Consider the following 17,836-nt stretch of genomic DNA (forward strand, 5'->3'; position numbering starts at 1 on the left):
CAAAATAGGGGGCAATTGTATTGATACCATGCAATATGCTATACAGTGGTTTAGCACAGCTTGCACAAGAATATATATTTTTACTGCTATTGGAGTATATTAACGCAATTTAAAACATAAAATGTTGTATCTTTAGATTTGAATAAAGGATAAGTATTTCAATGAAACAGCAAAACAACGACACAAATACATTTTACAGGTCAATACATAATAACAATAGGTAAATGTCGAGACAATATGTCAAGCTTTTAATCAAACCGAGTTTAGAAAAAAAGGCAAACTTAAAAGAAGATATATCAGCCATACACAGCAACTTCTTTCAAGGTTATATTTTTACACAAATGCGTATGTATTAGATAGGAGAAATTAACGATTATAACAACTGCAGTTTCAATTAATTGTCAGTTAAATTCTTTTTCTTTTGAACAAGGGACAATAGGCATATTTGTTAGTTCAAAGGCGCCATCGTTTTTTATTCGTTATTGAATTCACACACGTGACATTTAAATATTAAAAATTATACAAAGATGACTATACATATTTTATTTGCTCTGGAATAGAAGTGAAATAATTATACATTTGAAACTTGCTTCAATATTTGATAAAAAAAAAACTGACAATAAAAACCTTAAGAGCTTAATGCAAATTGTAATTAAAGTGTAAAATAGGGTGACAAAGGTAAATAGCTATACTTATAAAAGAATGATATCCCACTCAGTGTATGTAATGTGCGAATCCTGAAATGTCATTTTTACTGTATCCGTGATGAATTTCTGATGTAGAATGATAAATAAACAGACGATAAATTCGTGATTTTTGAAAAAAATAAGAAATAATATATAATGTGTACTGTTTTTATAATTTCATGATATAGGTATGAGATGCGGACGGGTTTTCATCGCGCCTACAGCCATCCAGGTGCAAAATTGATACACAAATAGATAAATATTAAGAATAGTTCACGAACTGAGCGTGCAAGAGATTTAAAAGTAGCAATTAAGTTTCATTTGAAGAAAAATGTACCTTTTGACATAATTATTAATGTTGTATAACTTAAAACAGGTTTTGTTATTCAGCTTGATATTGACTCAAATTCCACTATACTGTTTTCGTTATGCGATTCATGTTTATTGTCGAATAATGATACTAGACTTTCATTTTCACTGTAGGGCGATTCATTTTTATTGTACATGCGATGCATTTTCACAGAAGGAAATGAATTAATTTTCATTATATAAAGTCTTAATTCAGAAGGAGAGATTATATATACATACTTTGTGAGTTAAAGTCTGAGGTAATATACCAATAAATTCCTTAGAAATGGCATTTATTGCTAATATAGTCAATTTTATTTTCTTTAATAATTTATCCAGATCAAGATCTATATATAGGATAAAATTTATTCCTTCCTATGACATGCCATCATTGAATACATATATCTTGGACAGTTAAGCCAATCCACGTCACCGAAAAAGCAGAGTTTCTGTTTCGGTCTAAATCTACATCGCATACTAATAAATTAAATGTTATTAGAGCTATTTTCCTAATGTTTGTAGTTTAAAGGTGTGGGTGACTTGCTTGCTTTGTTTGTATAAATGTTTGCTTAAGCATTGTAATTAAGATTGAGTAAACATTTATACAAACATAGCAAGCAAGCCAACCAAACTTTTAAACTACAAGCATTAGGAAAATAGCTCTAATGGATGCATTTTAGATAACAAAGAGCATTCACAAAACTATCTTCATTTCACGATTGAATGAGTGGAAACGTTTTCATCTTGCACAAACAATTGACGCTTGGTTGACTGGAGAATTGATATTTATCATGCCATTGTGTACACATCTAATACATTAAAGAAAGTTGGAGCAACAGTCAAATCACCTTAATTCATGTTTTAATTTCTTATAAGTCTGTTTTTAAACATAAGCAAATACGCAATTGTAAGAATAAAAGGAAATATTGAAAACAGTTTAGTGTTACATGTTTAAATGGTTCTATACCACGGGGTATAACCGCCTTATAGTTGATTCCGGACGTTAATCACTACATCGCCAAGCGATGTTGGTAGATAGACCGTTCTTATATTTTCACCAAAGACTAATTGACGCACTGTTCAGTTAAGTATTCAATGTTTATGAAAACAAAGTTTACTGCTCCTGGCAGCTATATTACATGAACACCATGTGACTATTTTAAATAGACAGGTCTGTGAATTACTTTTTAACATCGCGAAACAAACAATCTGTGTAACTCAAACTTGATTAAATTACAAATAGAGCATAGTTGGTTGGCTCTTACACTCAATGCGACCGTGTATTTTGTGATTTGTTGTTGTGAATAATACATAATGCGAATGAGAAACCCGTTGTTTTAATTATTTTTGAAGACATTTACTTGAAAAACTGACCTCAGAATTTTGGCACTGTACGATTCATTCTCTTTGTAGTTTGTTAACTTTCTTTAGTACCGTTCGTTGTACATTCTTGTACTGTTCATTGTGCAAAAGCCTATCAATATGGTAGAAATATGTATGACACGGCGTGACAAATTTTCAGAGCTTTTTTATGCGAGTTCTCAAACTTCTAAAGGAAAATTCGCCGTAGAAATACGTTATATTCATGGATGTTTTGCTCCAGTAAATTTTCGGATCCATGACAAGCTAATAGCAAACTCACCAACAATATTTGAATATGCATGATATGAACGTGGTTATACCCGTGTATATTCAAGTAGGCATCTACGACTAGCTGGCATTTCAAATTGTAAATATCATCAATAGTAAAGTCATTTAAAAACTATTTTCAGTTGTTGCATGTCGAATTAACATATAAATCAACAATGAAAATTCATAGCACCTTCAAAAATTCCACATCAGAAATTATTGCACTTACAGTGATAATTCATCGCATTTATAGTTAAACTGAATCGCATTCAGTAATTAATATTATGGATTCTGCTGCTTTAATTACACTTTTTTGGACATTAATCCTGTTATTATACATTAAAAAGTTATATTCTAATGAAATTGTATTAAAACATACATTCATTCAATTGTATTGTATTTTTAAAAAGTAAACAAACGCAGTTTTTCCCATCATCCTTTATTCTACAATAGACATACTCGCATACAACAGTGAAAATGAACTAACTGGATTCGCCCTTTATATACACTGCCACTGAAAGCTTGAAAGTTTTTGAACATATATTATTTGTGTTATCGATTCGCACTTCTAAATTAAATGACTGGATACATAAAATGTAAATGTCAAATAATTACTTCCCTTGTGTGTACAAGGTACACATGGAGCATCCTGATTGTAATAAATACAAGTAATAGCTTTTCAAAAAAACGCTAGCCGTCTCTTAGCTGATGAAAATGGAAAGTGTTCTCGCTTTGTAGATTAATTCATTCAGAATAGTCTTGCATATCAATCAACAAATTTTACCACTCACGTGAGGTCACACGTTATGAAGTAGTATATCGTTTAACGTTGTGTATGTTTACAAAACTCCAGAAGATTCGGCTATTTATAGATAAAAGTTACCTGTGTACCAATCTCATGAATATGCATGATTAATGACCAGGCAAAATCTAATTGCTAAAATAGAGAGGACAAATCCGATACTCTACGGGATTGAAAGACATTTACTAGGTTTGGATTGTCCTAACCAATCAACAAACTTTGATTATTCACGTCTCGTAATATCTTCCAATCAGGTAGTAAGAGGCGTTCACGCACTGACTGTCCATCGTTCAATTCTTAATAACGTCTCCAAGGAGACGTTAATAATGCGTGCTAATCTATTGACAACACGGAAAACAGTCTTTTGTATTTAAGATATGAGGAAAGGGGAAGTGGATGGTTGTTGAGGATGGATGATAGTAGCAGCCGCTGCCTTAAACAGAATAGTGATATATGGGATATCATACTCAGCTGGTGTGGTTTATGTTGTCATCCTGGAAGTTTTTAACGAAGGGAGCGGGATAACATCATGGCTATCTTCACTCATCACTGCCGTTTTATTTTTCACCTGTAAGTATTTGTGAAAACATTGTCATTCATTTTGCACAGTTCATACCGTACATGTACATGTTGCAATCACGCATAATTGTGTACGGCCTTAAAATATTACGCATATAGTTATTTATATTGCCATAGGTAATGTACTAAACTGTATGATGCATAATTTTTTCAAGTCGGAAACTTTTTCCGCAACTGTGATTATTGCATCATAAGACATTGTCCAATATTTCCTGGCCTGCGTTTCACATAGAATTCTTGCGACTCAAATTGATCGAAAGTATACTGAATTGTTCTTGATTTGCAAGTTATGTTTGTCGTAAGATTTTTTACGAAGGCCTGTATATTTGAAAGCAAGGCGTAAAATCATAGTATGCTCACGTAGGGGAAAGACCTTAATTAACCACTACCAGAAAAGGGCATATAAGGATGGTATTAGAAATTTCCTTGTCGTTCCTTCCCACCAATCGATTTGTTTTGAGGGATTTTCATTGACAGTCTATCTAGGATTCTGGAAATCTTAAACAATTTTGGAACAAAACAAACATAAATTAAAACCAAGTATACTGATGCATAAGTAATTTCAGATAGTCTATTTATACAATGAAAATAATATTTTTTCATATTTACTGAGTTATGATGCAAATTGAAAACTTGGTTATTTCTGTATATTAATACTGATTCTGAAATGAATTAGAATCATGTGCAAAACAGTGTAGTCGAGACCATTAATTGGCGCGCTAAAATATCCCATTGACTGGGTCAGATTAGGTGAACGTTCGTCTGTAACGCCCACAACTCACGACGTATTTATTATAGACATTTTGACTGTGGGGTCACCAAAGGGTCTCAACGCCTAAATAAAATAATTCGAAAAACTAATCAGGAATAACCTTTGTGTTTTGATTTATGTTGAATACTTAAACGTTCTTTACTTGTGTTTTTGTTATGTTTTGATAATGAATTTTTATGATATCGGAAGTTCTTTCAGCAAAAAAGGATTTAACTGGCTTTAAAAGTTACAATGGATGTGTTGATTATTATCTTTTTTTCGGACGTCAAAGCGATTTAACAATTGCGGTTGTCCAATTATGTCATCTTTAAACTTTTATCTGGTCAAAATATTATTTTAGAACGAATGCATGATCAACTTTAAAAAGTGTGCAAACACAAAACATATAGACAAAACATACTTCTTTCCTGTCTTTTTCGTACTTGCAAGTTATTAGACAGTTAAAAGGCTATTTGGATCAAGCCTTGTGAAATTTGCATTTACGTTTTTGAATAGGTAAAATGTATAGTTTGGTGATCTTTTCTGCTAACTACTATACTTGTGAAAAACCCTTGGCAACAGAAACAGATTCAGCTTTTTTTTAATCGACCCAATTTACATAGTAATGAACGACTTCGTACATTTTATGATCGCAAATAAAATATGTATATAATATACTGTGCACTGTAGTTCGTATATATACTGAGACCCTTTGGCAACCCCATAGTTTAAATGTTTATAATAAATACGTCGTGAGTTGTGGGCGTTACAGACGAACGTTCACCTAATCTGACCCAGTCAATGGGATATTTAAGCGCGCCAATGAATGGTCTCGGCTACACTGTTTTGCACATGATTCTAAGTGTCAATCTCAATTGCTTTTTAATTGTAAATCTTTTAATAAATTTTAACTACACGATGATTCGCTGGCAGACTGGCACTTACAAACGTAGACTGGCATATCAGGTTACGTATCATCAGCTCAGTAGTTAGTGCCTCGGTACTGACATGATTTATAACATCAAAATAGTCTATTCCTACAAATACCCATACGATAATTAAAACTGTTTAGGACGTAATTTAATATCCATCACAGATAGAGTTTTCACGGTATTTGTTCCTATTAATAATTCTCAATTTTCCATCTCTTTAAATAATTTGCAGTGTGAAGTATCATGTTAAGCTATAAAAAGATTAACTTCGTATCGTCTATACATAATTATTAATCACGGTTTGATATTATTGTTTAACTATTTAGGGTTAAATCCAACTATATGTGGAATCCATATTCTTTCATTAAAATTAAACGAAAGACGAAAGTAGCAATTATATACCAAGTGTTTCGTCACAGCGTTCCAATTGACCATAAAAAAAAAATGATATCACAGATACAGTTAAAAAATTGACACTGAGGGTTAGCTAAAAAATAACTTACCGACAAAGGAGGTAACCTAAATTTTCCCATTTTAATGGAGTATTCATCGCCAAGTTGGCATATCCTCCAGAGCTAGAGGACTGCTGCTTACAAGGAAGCTATCAAAAGCGTTCTAATCGACAAAGGTTAACTGATTACTCAATATTTAGTTCAACGGACACCAGCATGTCTTCCATTTGTTGACTATTTCGTAATATCAGTTTAACTAATTACCATGAATAGTTTTACACTAGTCATTTTTGGGCCCTTTATAGCTTGCTGTTCGGTGTGAGCCAAGGTTCCGTGTTGAAGGCCGTACTTTGACCTGTAATTGTTAACTTTTTACACATTGTGACTTGGATGGAGCGTTGTCTCATTGGCACTCATACCACATCTTCTTATTTCTATATGTTCTCCTTTTTTGTATCCAAATTCCAGTTCAGAAAATCATAACCGAATGCCCCTATTATCTCTTTTTACTTGTTATGAGGAAAACGACGGGTGCAACTAGTAAAGCAGGACCAGCTTTCCCTTCTGATGCACTTGCAGCTGAGGCCAGTCCACTCCATTTTCTAGTTTTTTTTCTGGTGGGGTTTGTTTTGTTTCATTTTAATTTTGCTATGTAGTGTATTTTTAACTGTTTTTCCTTTAGACATGATGTTGTCTGTACTTTGAATACTATTATAAGAAGGTTTTTTTTAAATTCATCTTTGGTATGGTATTTTTTGTATTTTGTTTCTTAGTTAAACATTAAAAATCAGGAATTGAATAAAACTTCATGAAATGTGACAGGTTCATTTGGTTTTAAATTTAAAATAAAGCAAATCATCAAGGATACCTTTATCAGCATTATACAATAGAGGTACAACCACTATGAAAACTAAAGTGTTTAAGTTTGGGTTTTTTTTTTTGGCATTCTCTTGCCGTCAAATATTTGAAAACAATCATTTTCTGCTTTACAATATGTTAAATAATGAATTTTAGTTTTCCACTTTCAGCAAATCATCGCCTGCAGTTCACTTTTGAATACGCGAAACCTAACTTTATAAAGTATTCGATAGTAATTATTACTTAATCTTTTGTAAGACTGTCGATTGTATAGTTGAAAGCGACAGAAGAAAGAGATACCAGAGATCTGATCGGATCATTAATGATGGTTACATTCCTACAAAATGGCAAGACGAAGATGTTCTCTTAAATATGTATGCCTAACAGAATCCTATGTTAGTATGTTTCCTTTCAGGTCCATTATCTGGATATTTGATTGAAAGATACGACGAACGAAAGGTTGCCATTGCTGGAAGTCTGATTGCAGCTATTGGCATGACGTCATCTGCTTTTGTCAGTTCCGTTCCCGCTCTCATTCTGACTTACGGCATAATTTCAGGTAAAAATATATTTTGGACACCAGAAGTGTAGCAATCACTGGCGAACTTAATAATAACTGGTATACTTGATGAGATTTTGCAAACTAATTCAATTTTTTTCTGGCTTTTTCTTGTACATATTACATTTACTGGTTAGCAGCGCAGTAAGGTATATATAAATTGCTTGGTCCGAAACACTATTAAAACAGATTTTAGCATTAACGTAAATATTTTGCAAAATGCTATTTTATAAAACTTATATCATTTGTTTTTTATTTTAAGGACAAGCATTTATAGCATTTTTCTGTGTCAAAAGATAGATAATATTCATCGAAGTCTGGTTGTATCTACGTTGTTATATTTTCTTGCGATTTATAAATTATCATTATTTGTTGTTTCATGATGCTATACCTTGTAAACTATGAATAATGTGCTTATTGAAACAGGTAGTGTTTGCCTGATGCACTTAAAAATATAATTAAACAGTAACTGGGGGTTCTTTACTAATTAATTTCATGTACACTGGATCTAATGTATTTGTTATAGCTATTAAAATATGTTTACAGGCATAGGATGCGGAATAGCGTTTATGCCAGGAAGTGTAGCAGTGGCTAAATACTTCAAAAACCATCGACCACTGGCAATGGCGATATCATCTGCAGGTGGCGGAATAGGTATTTTTGCATTCCCACCGATTATTGAAATGTTAAATGAATATTATACATGGCGTGGTATGTTTTTGATTCTTGGTGGAATAACTCTCAATATATGTGTATTTGGATTATTAATCCGCCCTTTGACAAAAGAGGTCATCTCAGAACAAAAGTCACAAGAGAATGGATATTCTTCGGACAAATCAGAATATAACAAGTTACAACAGAGCAGTGTTCGCAAGAATCTCGAGACAGTACAATTAAATGGAGAAAGTGAAAACTTCAAACAAGTTGGATTTCTCGACAAACATTTTTATCTGAAAATTCCATCATTTTACATCCTTATGATCAATAATTTTATGTATCAGTTTGGCGCATCGATTATCCTAGGTCACCTGCAAGCTTATGCTGTTTATCAGAAAGGATTTACTAAGCCAAATGCTGCTATTTTATATACAATGTCCGGTGTTCTGGTTCTTGTTTTCAAACTTCTACATGGTGTCTTTGCAAATATGAGCCATGTAAAAATATTTAGACCCATTTATCAATATATTTTCTTCTATGCATTAGGTGGAATAGCAACAATATGTTTGACTATACATTCCCGTTACGGTGTATACTTTTACAGTGCGATATTTGGAATGAGTTATGCAGCATGTGGAGGCTCCCTTGTCCCAGCTATAATCATTGACATTTCTGGCGTAGAAACATTTGGTGTTACATATGGAATTGTGCTTTTCGGTTTAGCAGTTGGACAGTTAACTGGTGCTCCTGTAGCAGGTTAGTGTTGTTTCTAAATACACTTAATTAATTTGAGAAAAACGTGTTGTTTGTGTATCGAAGTAAACGTTTCGCCTCCTACTGTTGACGAAGCACACATTACAAAAAATATACTTGCATAAACCATGTAGGCATAAATGACGCGTCGTTAAACAGTTTAGAAGCTTAGGCTTACTCTTCATATACATGAACACAAGAACTTTAATAGTAGAAGAGAAAATGACAACCTTTGAAGTTAACATAGCAGAAATACAGAAATAAAAACAAATATTCAAACAACACTGTAAAATATAAATAACACTCACATAAATATGCTTTTTCCGAAGTGTTTACAATACCGTATTGAAGAACGCAACTAGTAGTAGAAGCAAGCTTAAAACATACTACTTTTGTTTTTGTTTCAATCTTTCATGAATTTTTTATTGCAGGTATTTTATATGAACACCAGAAAACATATGATACTTCCTTCATCCTTGCGGGATCTATGATGATAGCAAGTGCCTTAATAATGATTTATCCTCTGAAAACTGATCTCAACCCTTCAAAACTAAATAAACAAAATGAAAATAACATAGAAATGAATATTGAAGAAATCGATTCAATAAACGAAGAAATGCTTACCGTTTTTGATCCAATATCAATGTCCGTCGTTTAGGGAAGCAGAACAAGTCTTCAAAGTGGAAACATCGACAATTTACATTGTGCAGGGAAATATTATCACAGTTCTAATGGTTTACGTAATATAGATACAATGAATAAGCGTTGATTCTTGAAAAAGAAACCATGAGCCCGGAGGGCGAATGGTTTGTTTTTCAAGAATCAACGCTTATCCATTGTATCTATAATAAAACTATGGTGTTAATTTCTTTTCAAAATTAAAGCCTTTTCTTAATTAGAAGGTATTGATAGTGAGTTTAAATAACCATGGTTTCATGTTCAACGATGCATTACTAAATATAAGATCACAAATAATTGGTTAGAAAATTAAAATATAAATATAACACAACACGTCTGCCTTTAAATTATCAGGCATCTGAATATTATCTGTGTTTACAAAATAAGACATATTCGAACTTATTTCTAATACATTTGAGAATGGAAATGGGGAATGTGTCAAAGAGACAACAACCTGACCAAAGAGCAAATATAAAGGAAATATAATAAGTATGTTACCGAAATTTCTAGCAAGAAGCCTTATTCTAGGCACATCATGATTTACTCGCATAGGAATTTGCGAATAAACATTTGTAAAATTATGAAGTAAAACAGATGAAATCTTACTATATTTATTAAACAAAAATGGACAAATTGAATGTAATCATTTTCGTTTCAAATATGTAAAATAGCCAATAATAATAAAAAAAAACGGTAAAACTCGCTATTATTACAAAAATATCCACAATTACATACAAAATAAGAAAAAAAAACAAACAGAAAAACTAAAGAATAGGGACAACAAACAGAATACAGGGATTTGAACCTAAACTGTCCCTACCTTTAACTTGACTCTTTAACTCATTGATCTTGACCATGCTAACCTCGCGGCTACCAACTTATACTATACGATTGCCTATTATGTATATATAAAGGTACACACCCTGTGTGTCCGTTGTACCGATGTATATCATATGTTCATTTATATATATAAAATAGACATATAAATTGTAACCAATTGATAGCCGAGAGGTTTCGTCGATATGTTGATGTCAGTCACACATAACAGATTTCAAGGACGGGTTCGATTCCCAGTGAAGGCATATAAAAATTACAAAAATTAAAGGTAAGTTTTTAAATTAATTCCATTAGTGAACAGAAATCAGTAAATTAGCTAATTCAAACTTAATGAAATTAGGCACACAAAGGAACAATTGAATATATAATTTGGTAAATCCATTTCAGCGACAGATTTAGAAAGCGTTGATTCTAGAACAAGTCTAGGTTAGTCTATGGAAAGGTATATACTATGAAATTTAGAGCGAGGGGCAAGCCCCTCGCTCTAAATTTCATAGTATATACCTTTCCATAGACTATCCAATTTAGCACATAGTTTATTTTGGCTGACTACTTGTATCACAGGTGTTTGTAAAACGGAACTCATTAACGAATTTTGTAAATCTACTCACTAGTATCATTGTAAAATATGTGATTTCAAAAGGCCCTTCACTCCAGAATGAAAAGATGGTAGCTGCTGGTGTAAGTATGTATACTGATATAAAGCGGTGTTTTACTATACATGTTCTTCTTACAAGGTAAGATGACAAAATAAATTGACCAAAAGCAGGCAATAATTAAATTGCAGTGGAAGCTTTACATGTTTTGAAAACATTTTTTAATTTCACAGTAAAACTAAAGCTATAATAAATTTGAAACATATAGATAGTTTGTCCCCTAAGATATAGTCTAGCAGATAGGCATTAAAAAGCAACTACAAATAGATCAGAGATTATAGGTTTTGTGTTTTTTTTTTTTTTTTAGTTAAAAGTAAAAACTAAAAGATTTATCAGAATATGTTTATATATATATATATATAGGTGGCACATTATCTTCAGACATAATCACAGTTTTTCAATTCATGACATCGTCCTAAACATGCATGAAATATTTGCCACTGGACATTAAGCAACCAATAATCAATAAATCAATCAATTCATGACGAAATAGATCACTTTCCTTAAGAAAGTTTAAAAAATTATCACCAAGTTGCTTTAATTTTCCTTCACAAGGTTTCATAGTACACACTTTTCTGTGTACAAAGTAATTGCATGGATGATACATTATCATAATTTTAAGATATCGTTGTACTCTAATCAAGGTATAAAGAACCATATGTATTACCCTTTATTTAAATGATAAAATTTGCAATTGTCAAAAACATTTTTTAGATCCAAAGATTTTAATAGCAGGATATTTAAAAATCAATGTGAAAACTAATTACAAACTATTTAATTTAATTTGGAACACAGCATTTTATTTCAAAATAGCCAGTGGGAATTTTTGTTTTAAATATCTTGATTACGATACAATGAAATCTTATCCTTGTGGTCATTCATGCGTAGTTACTTAGTACACAGGAAAAGTATGTACTATGAAAATTAGAAGGCAAATATAAGCAATTTGATTGGACGAGAAGTTGTAAGTATGTGCTAAGAATCCACGGTAAATGAATAGGCTGACGTCACGACAATGGTTTAAATCGAATTAATCGACTAAGTGATAGTTTGGAATCTATAGAAGTTGGACCAAGATCATCAAGTTTTAGTGTTCACAGGCATACAGGTCGTCAACATAATGCAAATACACAGCAATCAAGTAGTCTTCTGAATGCATTAAGACAGGAAGGTCAGTCTCACTACCACCCAATACTGTCACCACTTGCAATAGAGCGATAATTTAAATGTTTGTGAAAGTTTTGTTGTGGGAGCAATATTTAACTTGTTAATGAAAAAAAGACCAACAATTAAGTCAAATTCATTATATTTTAATCAGTTAGAGAATATCACCATCGGTTTTTTTTCTTAAAATATTAAACGTGATGGAAGCATACCTCTACTTTTAACAACTTTTTTAAAAGATTAATTCTTTCATATATTGATGGTTTTGTATACATGAAGGTAGAAAGGAGCAGAGCAACACGCAGTCTCGAGGAAAGGAACATATATATCAGGGAACTTAATCTGATGAAAACAATTTGTTATTAGATATAGGAAGATGTGGTATGAGTACCAATGAGACAACTTTCCATCCAAGTAACAATTTATAAAAGTAAACCATTACAGGTCAAGGTACGGCCTTCAACACGGAGCATTGGCTCACACCGAACAGCAAGATATAAAGGGCCCCAAAAATTACTAGTGTAAAACCATTTAAACGGGAAAACCAACGGTCTAATCTATATAAAAACGAGAAACGAGAAACACGTATGAACTACATAAACAGACGACAACTACTGTACATCAGATTCCTGACTTAGGACAGGTGCAAACATTTGCAGCGGGATGTATGTAAGACGAAGATCCCTCCGTGAACGGAGCACCCTATTACCTGACGATTAATGTAAACACAAACATAATTTATCTTCATCTTAACAGTTAAGGTCATACGATAAAGAATAAATTCCTCGTTGATGTTTCCTTAAAATTTTGACTCAAAGTCAATTTTGATATGCACAATCGAAATATGCAAAGAAAAATATACCTCCGTGACTTAATTTTTGAGATATTTAAGTTTAAAAACTCAAAATTTCATTTTTGATTACTTTTCCGAAAAAAATAACACAACTTTGAAACGAAAAAGATATTTTCACCCGTCTTTTCTAAAGTGTTCCTTACATATATATATAGACGTGTAAGAAGGTCTTTATGATTAAGTGATCAAATATTTGTGAAATAATTCAATTATTGGAAATTAAAACCCGTAGACATTTATTTGAAAATAGAAATGTATGTAGACTAAAAATTATTGTTGACGTTTTCTTTAATAGAATAAATGAGATTCATGTGCTCATATTTTAGCTTAAGATTTGAAACCTATTTTTATAATGCTGGATATCCCATTTTTTATTTTTTTTTTTTTTTTTCCGCTGTCGCAATGCAACATCGTCGTGCAGCTATTCCCACCGTAAACAAAACCACTATACAAATAACAGTCACAGTATACTAATTTTTTAAGGTAAGAACAATAAACAGTCTTCCTTTGCCTTGAATTTTATGCCCCCGTAGCAGATTTCGAGTGCTTGAATATACATCAAGTGCCTATACAAATACTTTTAAATTCACGTAACCGATTTGATGACGTAAGTGAATTTTCCGCGAATTTTGAATGGTCATCAGTAGCAACGTTGCGAAAACAACACGTTAAATTTAAATGTGTTATATGCCCTTGCGACTGTATCGTATGCCATTAAGGCCAGGGGAAAATCATCGATGAGAAAGACACAAAACATCTAGGATTTATACATTTACCAGATCATATAATAGAAGGTAGATTTGACTAAAATATTAAGCTAACGACCGTATTGACACCACCTGTATGGCAAACACTACAGCATGAAATTGATTGGAAAAGTTCTGGCGCGCGTAAACTTGAATTCTTAGGTAAAATATGAAGATGGTTGCATGTTTGGATAGAAAATGAAGATAAAAACATCTTACAGTGTTAAAAGATACATTGAATGTGAGACATACTCAGGTGTTGTTGTTTTTTTCGGAAACCAATGATTTTCTTTTTGATAGCATTTTTTAATGGATAATTTGGAAACATACCAAGTATGTCATTATTACATTTATTACTTGAGTACGTTTAAGTGCGACTACCATAAGTCTGTTCGTGATCTATCTTCATGCCCCACAAGAGACGACGGGAACATTTACCTGTGCCCCTGGAAGAAAATAGCAAACAATGCTTCTTCCGATGCATCCATCAAATCATTTGAAAATGTTGTTAAAGACAACTAAACACACCGTTAGCGAATTTGTCAGATTATTCCTTGTCTTATAATAACTGTGCCCCTTGATAAAGCTGAACATTGCAAATTGTTTGATTTCCGGACAGACAATATCTTGCGTAACCTCAACACAATCAATCTAAATTTGAAAATGTTGTCAGAGAACACTGAACACAGACCCGTTTTAAATTAATCCAGTTTCACTTTTGACTCCCCAGAGTTATGTCACGCGATCAATCTGAAAATAGCTAAAGTTACGGACAATAACTAGAAAGAACCTCCGCCAAGTTACTTGAACTTTGAATATTGTAAGATACCACTGAGCAGAAATCCCGGTCGAATTTGACTGATTGGACATGTGTTTATCCAATGTAATGCTCCTGAATACAGCAGATCGATAACGTAAGTAAGTTTCCAGCAAATCTTGAGGCAGAAAATAGTGACTTTCCTTGGCCACGGATTAGACAAATATGTCTGCTATAATGTTTTTGACCTCAATATTATTCAAAGATCATCTTTTAAAATTGACATTCTCTCAAAAAGTATATCGAAATATGTCAATTGCAATCAACTCCAAGAAGCGGAATATTTAGGTATCTCTTCACCATAAGTATGATTTATTCGACAAGCAACAATTAGCTTCGCAGGTTGGTATTAAAGAGGGTGAAGATGTTTTTACCGAGATAGTAGCTTTGGTTATCTCAATTGACGGTACACCATTAATTTTAAATGTGCGATTTTGGTTGCAGGATAACAAACTTAAACAAGTTCGCTGAATTTTTGTTTTACTTGATACACTTGGCCGTTAAAGAATAGATAACCTGGCACAATATCGTCCTCTTTCGCGCTATTGTGAAATCATCGAATGAAGAATTTCCTCTGGATTTGAACTGGCATAAACAGAACGATGATTGTCATATGTTAAGCAGATTAGTTGACAACAGTGTTTTGACAGGATTCGTGTATATCAGTCTTTGATTTTCTATGCTGTGTTTTGTAGACTTGTTCGTCTTTTCGTCGTTTATATTTTTTGCTATGGTGTTGTGATCAGTTTTTCTTTCGACTTTTGAGTCTTGAATGTCCCCTTTGTATCTACCGTCTCTTCTATAGTTGAATAGATACTGTCTAATTAATATATTCACTAATTACAATAGAAAATGACAATATAATTTTTGAGAAGATATTGTATCATTTACCAACATAATTCAGTTAAAATACACCTATGTAAAAGAAAGGAGATGTGGTATGATTGCAAATGAGAAAACTATCCATCAAATTTAATATGAAGTGGATGTAGCATTTATAGCAACCGTACGGCCTTCAAAAATGAGAAAAACCCATATCGTATAGTCGGCTATAAAACACCCCGACATGAAAATTATGAAACTTGATTGAGAAAACTAACGGCCTAATTTATAACATAACAATTTACGAAAAAACAAATATGACATGAACCAACGACAACCACAGAACTACAGTCTCCTGGCTTGGAACAGGCACATAATGAACCTAGTTGACTCACTTTGTGTGGATTTATTTTTGATAAAAAATTTATTTAATTATTTTTGGTTTCAATTGATTAAAAGAAAAAGAAATTTTCATATTTAAGAGGAATGTGTCAGTCCTACAGGTGAATTCTGAATTTGATTAATGTTTCATTTTCTTTGACGGTTCATCTTTATAAATTTTGTTATTGTTTGCAAATAACTCTTCTTTTCACTAATGAGACTTCAGCATTAATGTGAAATTAAAAAAGAAAGTGATGAACTCTAAAAGGTACAAATCTTGCCATGAACTCGGATATTTTCAATATATGGAGCGTTCTTATGACCAACGTTCAGAGTCAGAAAATTGTCATAAAAATCCGTTGGATGTCTGACAAATGATAAACCAGTTTGCCGTGTGCCAAATGTCAGAAAAGAAATGAGGAAATCGTAATTAGACCAACATAAAAAAAATTATGTGTTTACTGTCACCCGACCTACTATATGAACTCTAAACCTATTTTTTTTTAACATTTTCCCTTAATCATTTTAAACCAACTGTCTCAGGAAAAGTTGACACAAGATAAATTTGTCTATTCTTTTTATGTTCCTATTGGCCCATACAGTTATACGCATTTACACATCCTGGCTTTCAAATGTTTATCTATGAGCGTTTCTGATGAATGTAGATCCATAGAAGCGCTTCGAAGACACGAAATTTATAAAGTGTTAATTAATTTGAAACTGTCAAATAATCATATGACAATAAACGCAATATGTTTTTAATCATTTCATGATTGGGGAGTGGGGGTTAAAATAAAAAAAAAACATTCCCTACTCATAAAGCAAAACCAAAATATAAATAATCTCAATTAAGTATGGCAAAATGAAAGACTGGTATTTAGAAAAAAATCATTCATCTTTTCCATATTTTGTTTTCAATAAATATGGTCCTGTGGTTTTAACAATGAAAATATGCCAGTACATTCATTACAGCTTGTGTGAATGCCTACCGCCCAGGACAAGTGACCCAAATACACTTAGTTTTATTTCTTATTATGTAGAAATACTTACGATCAATGCTTACTTAGTTGCAAGCTTTTTCAATGGATTATATTTGCAAGCGCATTTTTACCTCTAAACCTAATAGTTGGACTACCAGAGCAGATGATACAGGACCCTATCAATAATTTTTTATTACGGACGCAAAGTGATACGCTTCGTGGATGATTTTCTACACAAGTCGTGTTTTTTCTATTCATCGGAGGGGTAAGTACCTTCATTCGATCAATTTCATGGACGTATGGACCATTTTATTACTGTCATTCAGCATCCGACTTTGTTACAGTCGCCATGGTGGAACTATTCCGCACTGAATGAACAATATTATTCAAAAATATTCTTTATATCGTAAATATAACTACATTTGATGTTAAACACTTCATATTAATTAAAGTCGATTATTTTTAACGTTGGGGAAATTTAGAAAGCAAATTGTTACTGTTCTCAATATTTCAATGGTAAAATATTAAGGTGAGGTAATCAACCCCACATTCCATTTCAGTTGCAATGGCGCAAAATTCGAAGTTTGATGATGACGTTTTACAGCTCGTTTCATGGTATATAAACTAAGCGGAAACAAAATAAATCAAAACAAAAACTAAAACAGACCAACAGAAATGTTTACATAAATTTCAAGTAGGAGTATTTGCAGTCCCATTCAGTATTGGAGGATGGGGTAGGGACCTCAATATAAAAAAGAACAGATCACCAACTCACTAAATGCAATACAAAAAAATGAGAGGTAACCATATGAACTTCTACAGAGCAGTAACTACCCACTTACAGGCAGCATCCTCCAAAACACAACAAGAGCAATCAAACACAAGGGCGTTTTTTT

General features: G+C 32.4%; 2 protein-coding genes across 2 annotated transcripts in view; both read left to right on the forward strand.

Annotated features, from left to right (window-relative positions):
* The window catches only part of LOC127737012 (monocarboxylate transporter 14-like), a 193,385-nt gene that overhangs the window by 38,261 nt on the left and 137,288 nt on the right, over positions 1 to 17,836 (forward strand). The window lies entirely within an intron of this gene.
* LOC127738368 (monocarboxylate transporter 12-like) overlaps positions 3,894 to 17,836 on the forward strand; it is a 113,928-nt gene continuing 99,985 nt past the window's right edge. Inside the window, exon 1 of the mRNA XM_052249577.1 lies at positions 3,894 to 4,035. The gene's annotated coding sequence lies outside the window, so the exon portion shown is untranslated. The remainder of the gene's footprint in view (positions 4,036 to 17,836) is intronic.

The sequence above is a fragment of the Mytilus californianus genome, unplaced genomic scaffold, assembly GCF_021869535.1.
Source record: "Mytilus californianus isolate M0D057914Y unplaced genomic scaffold, xbMytCali1.0.p SCAF_4, whole genome shotgun sequence".
NCBI classification, from domain to species: Eukaryota; Metazoa; Mollusca; class Bivalvia; order Mytilida; family Mytilidae; genus Mytilus; species Mytilus californianus.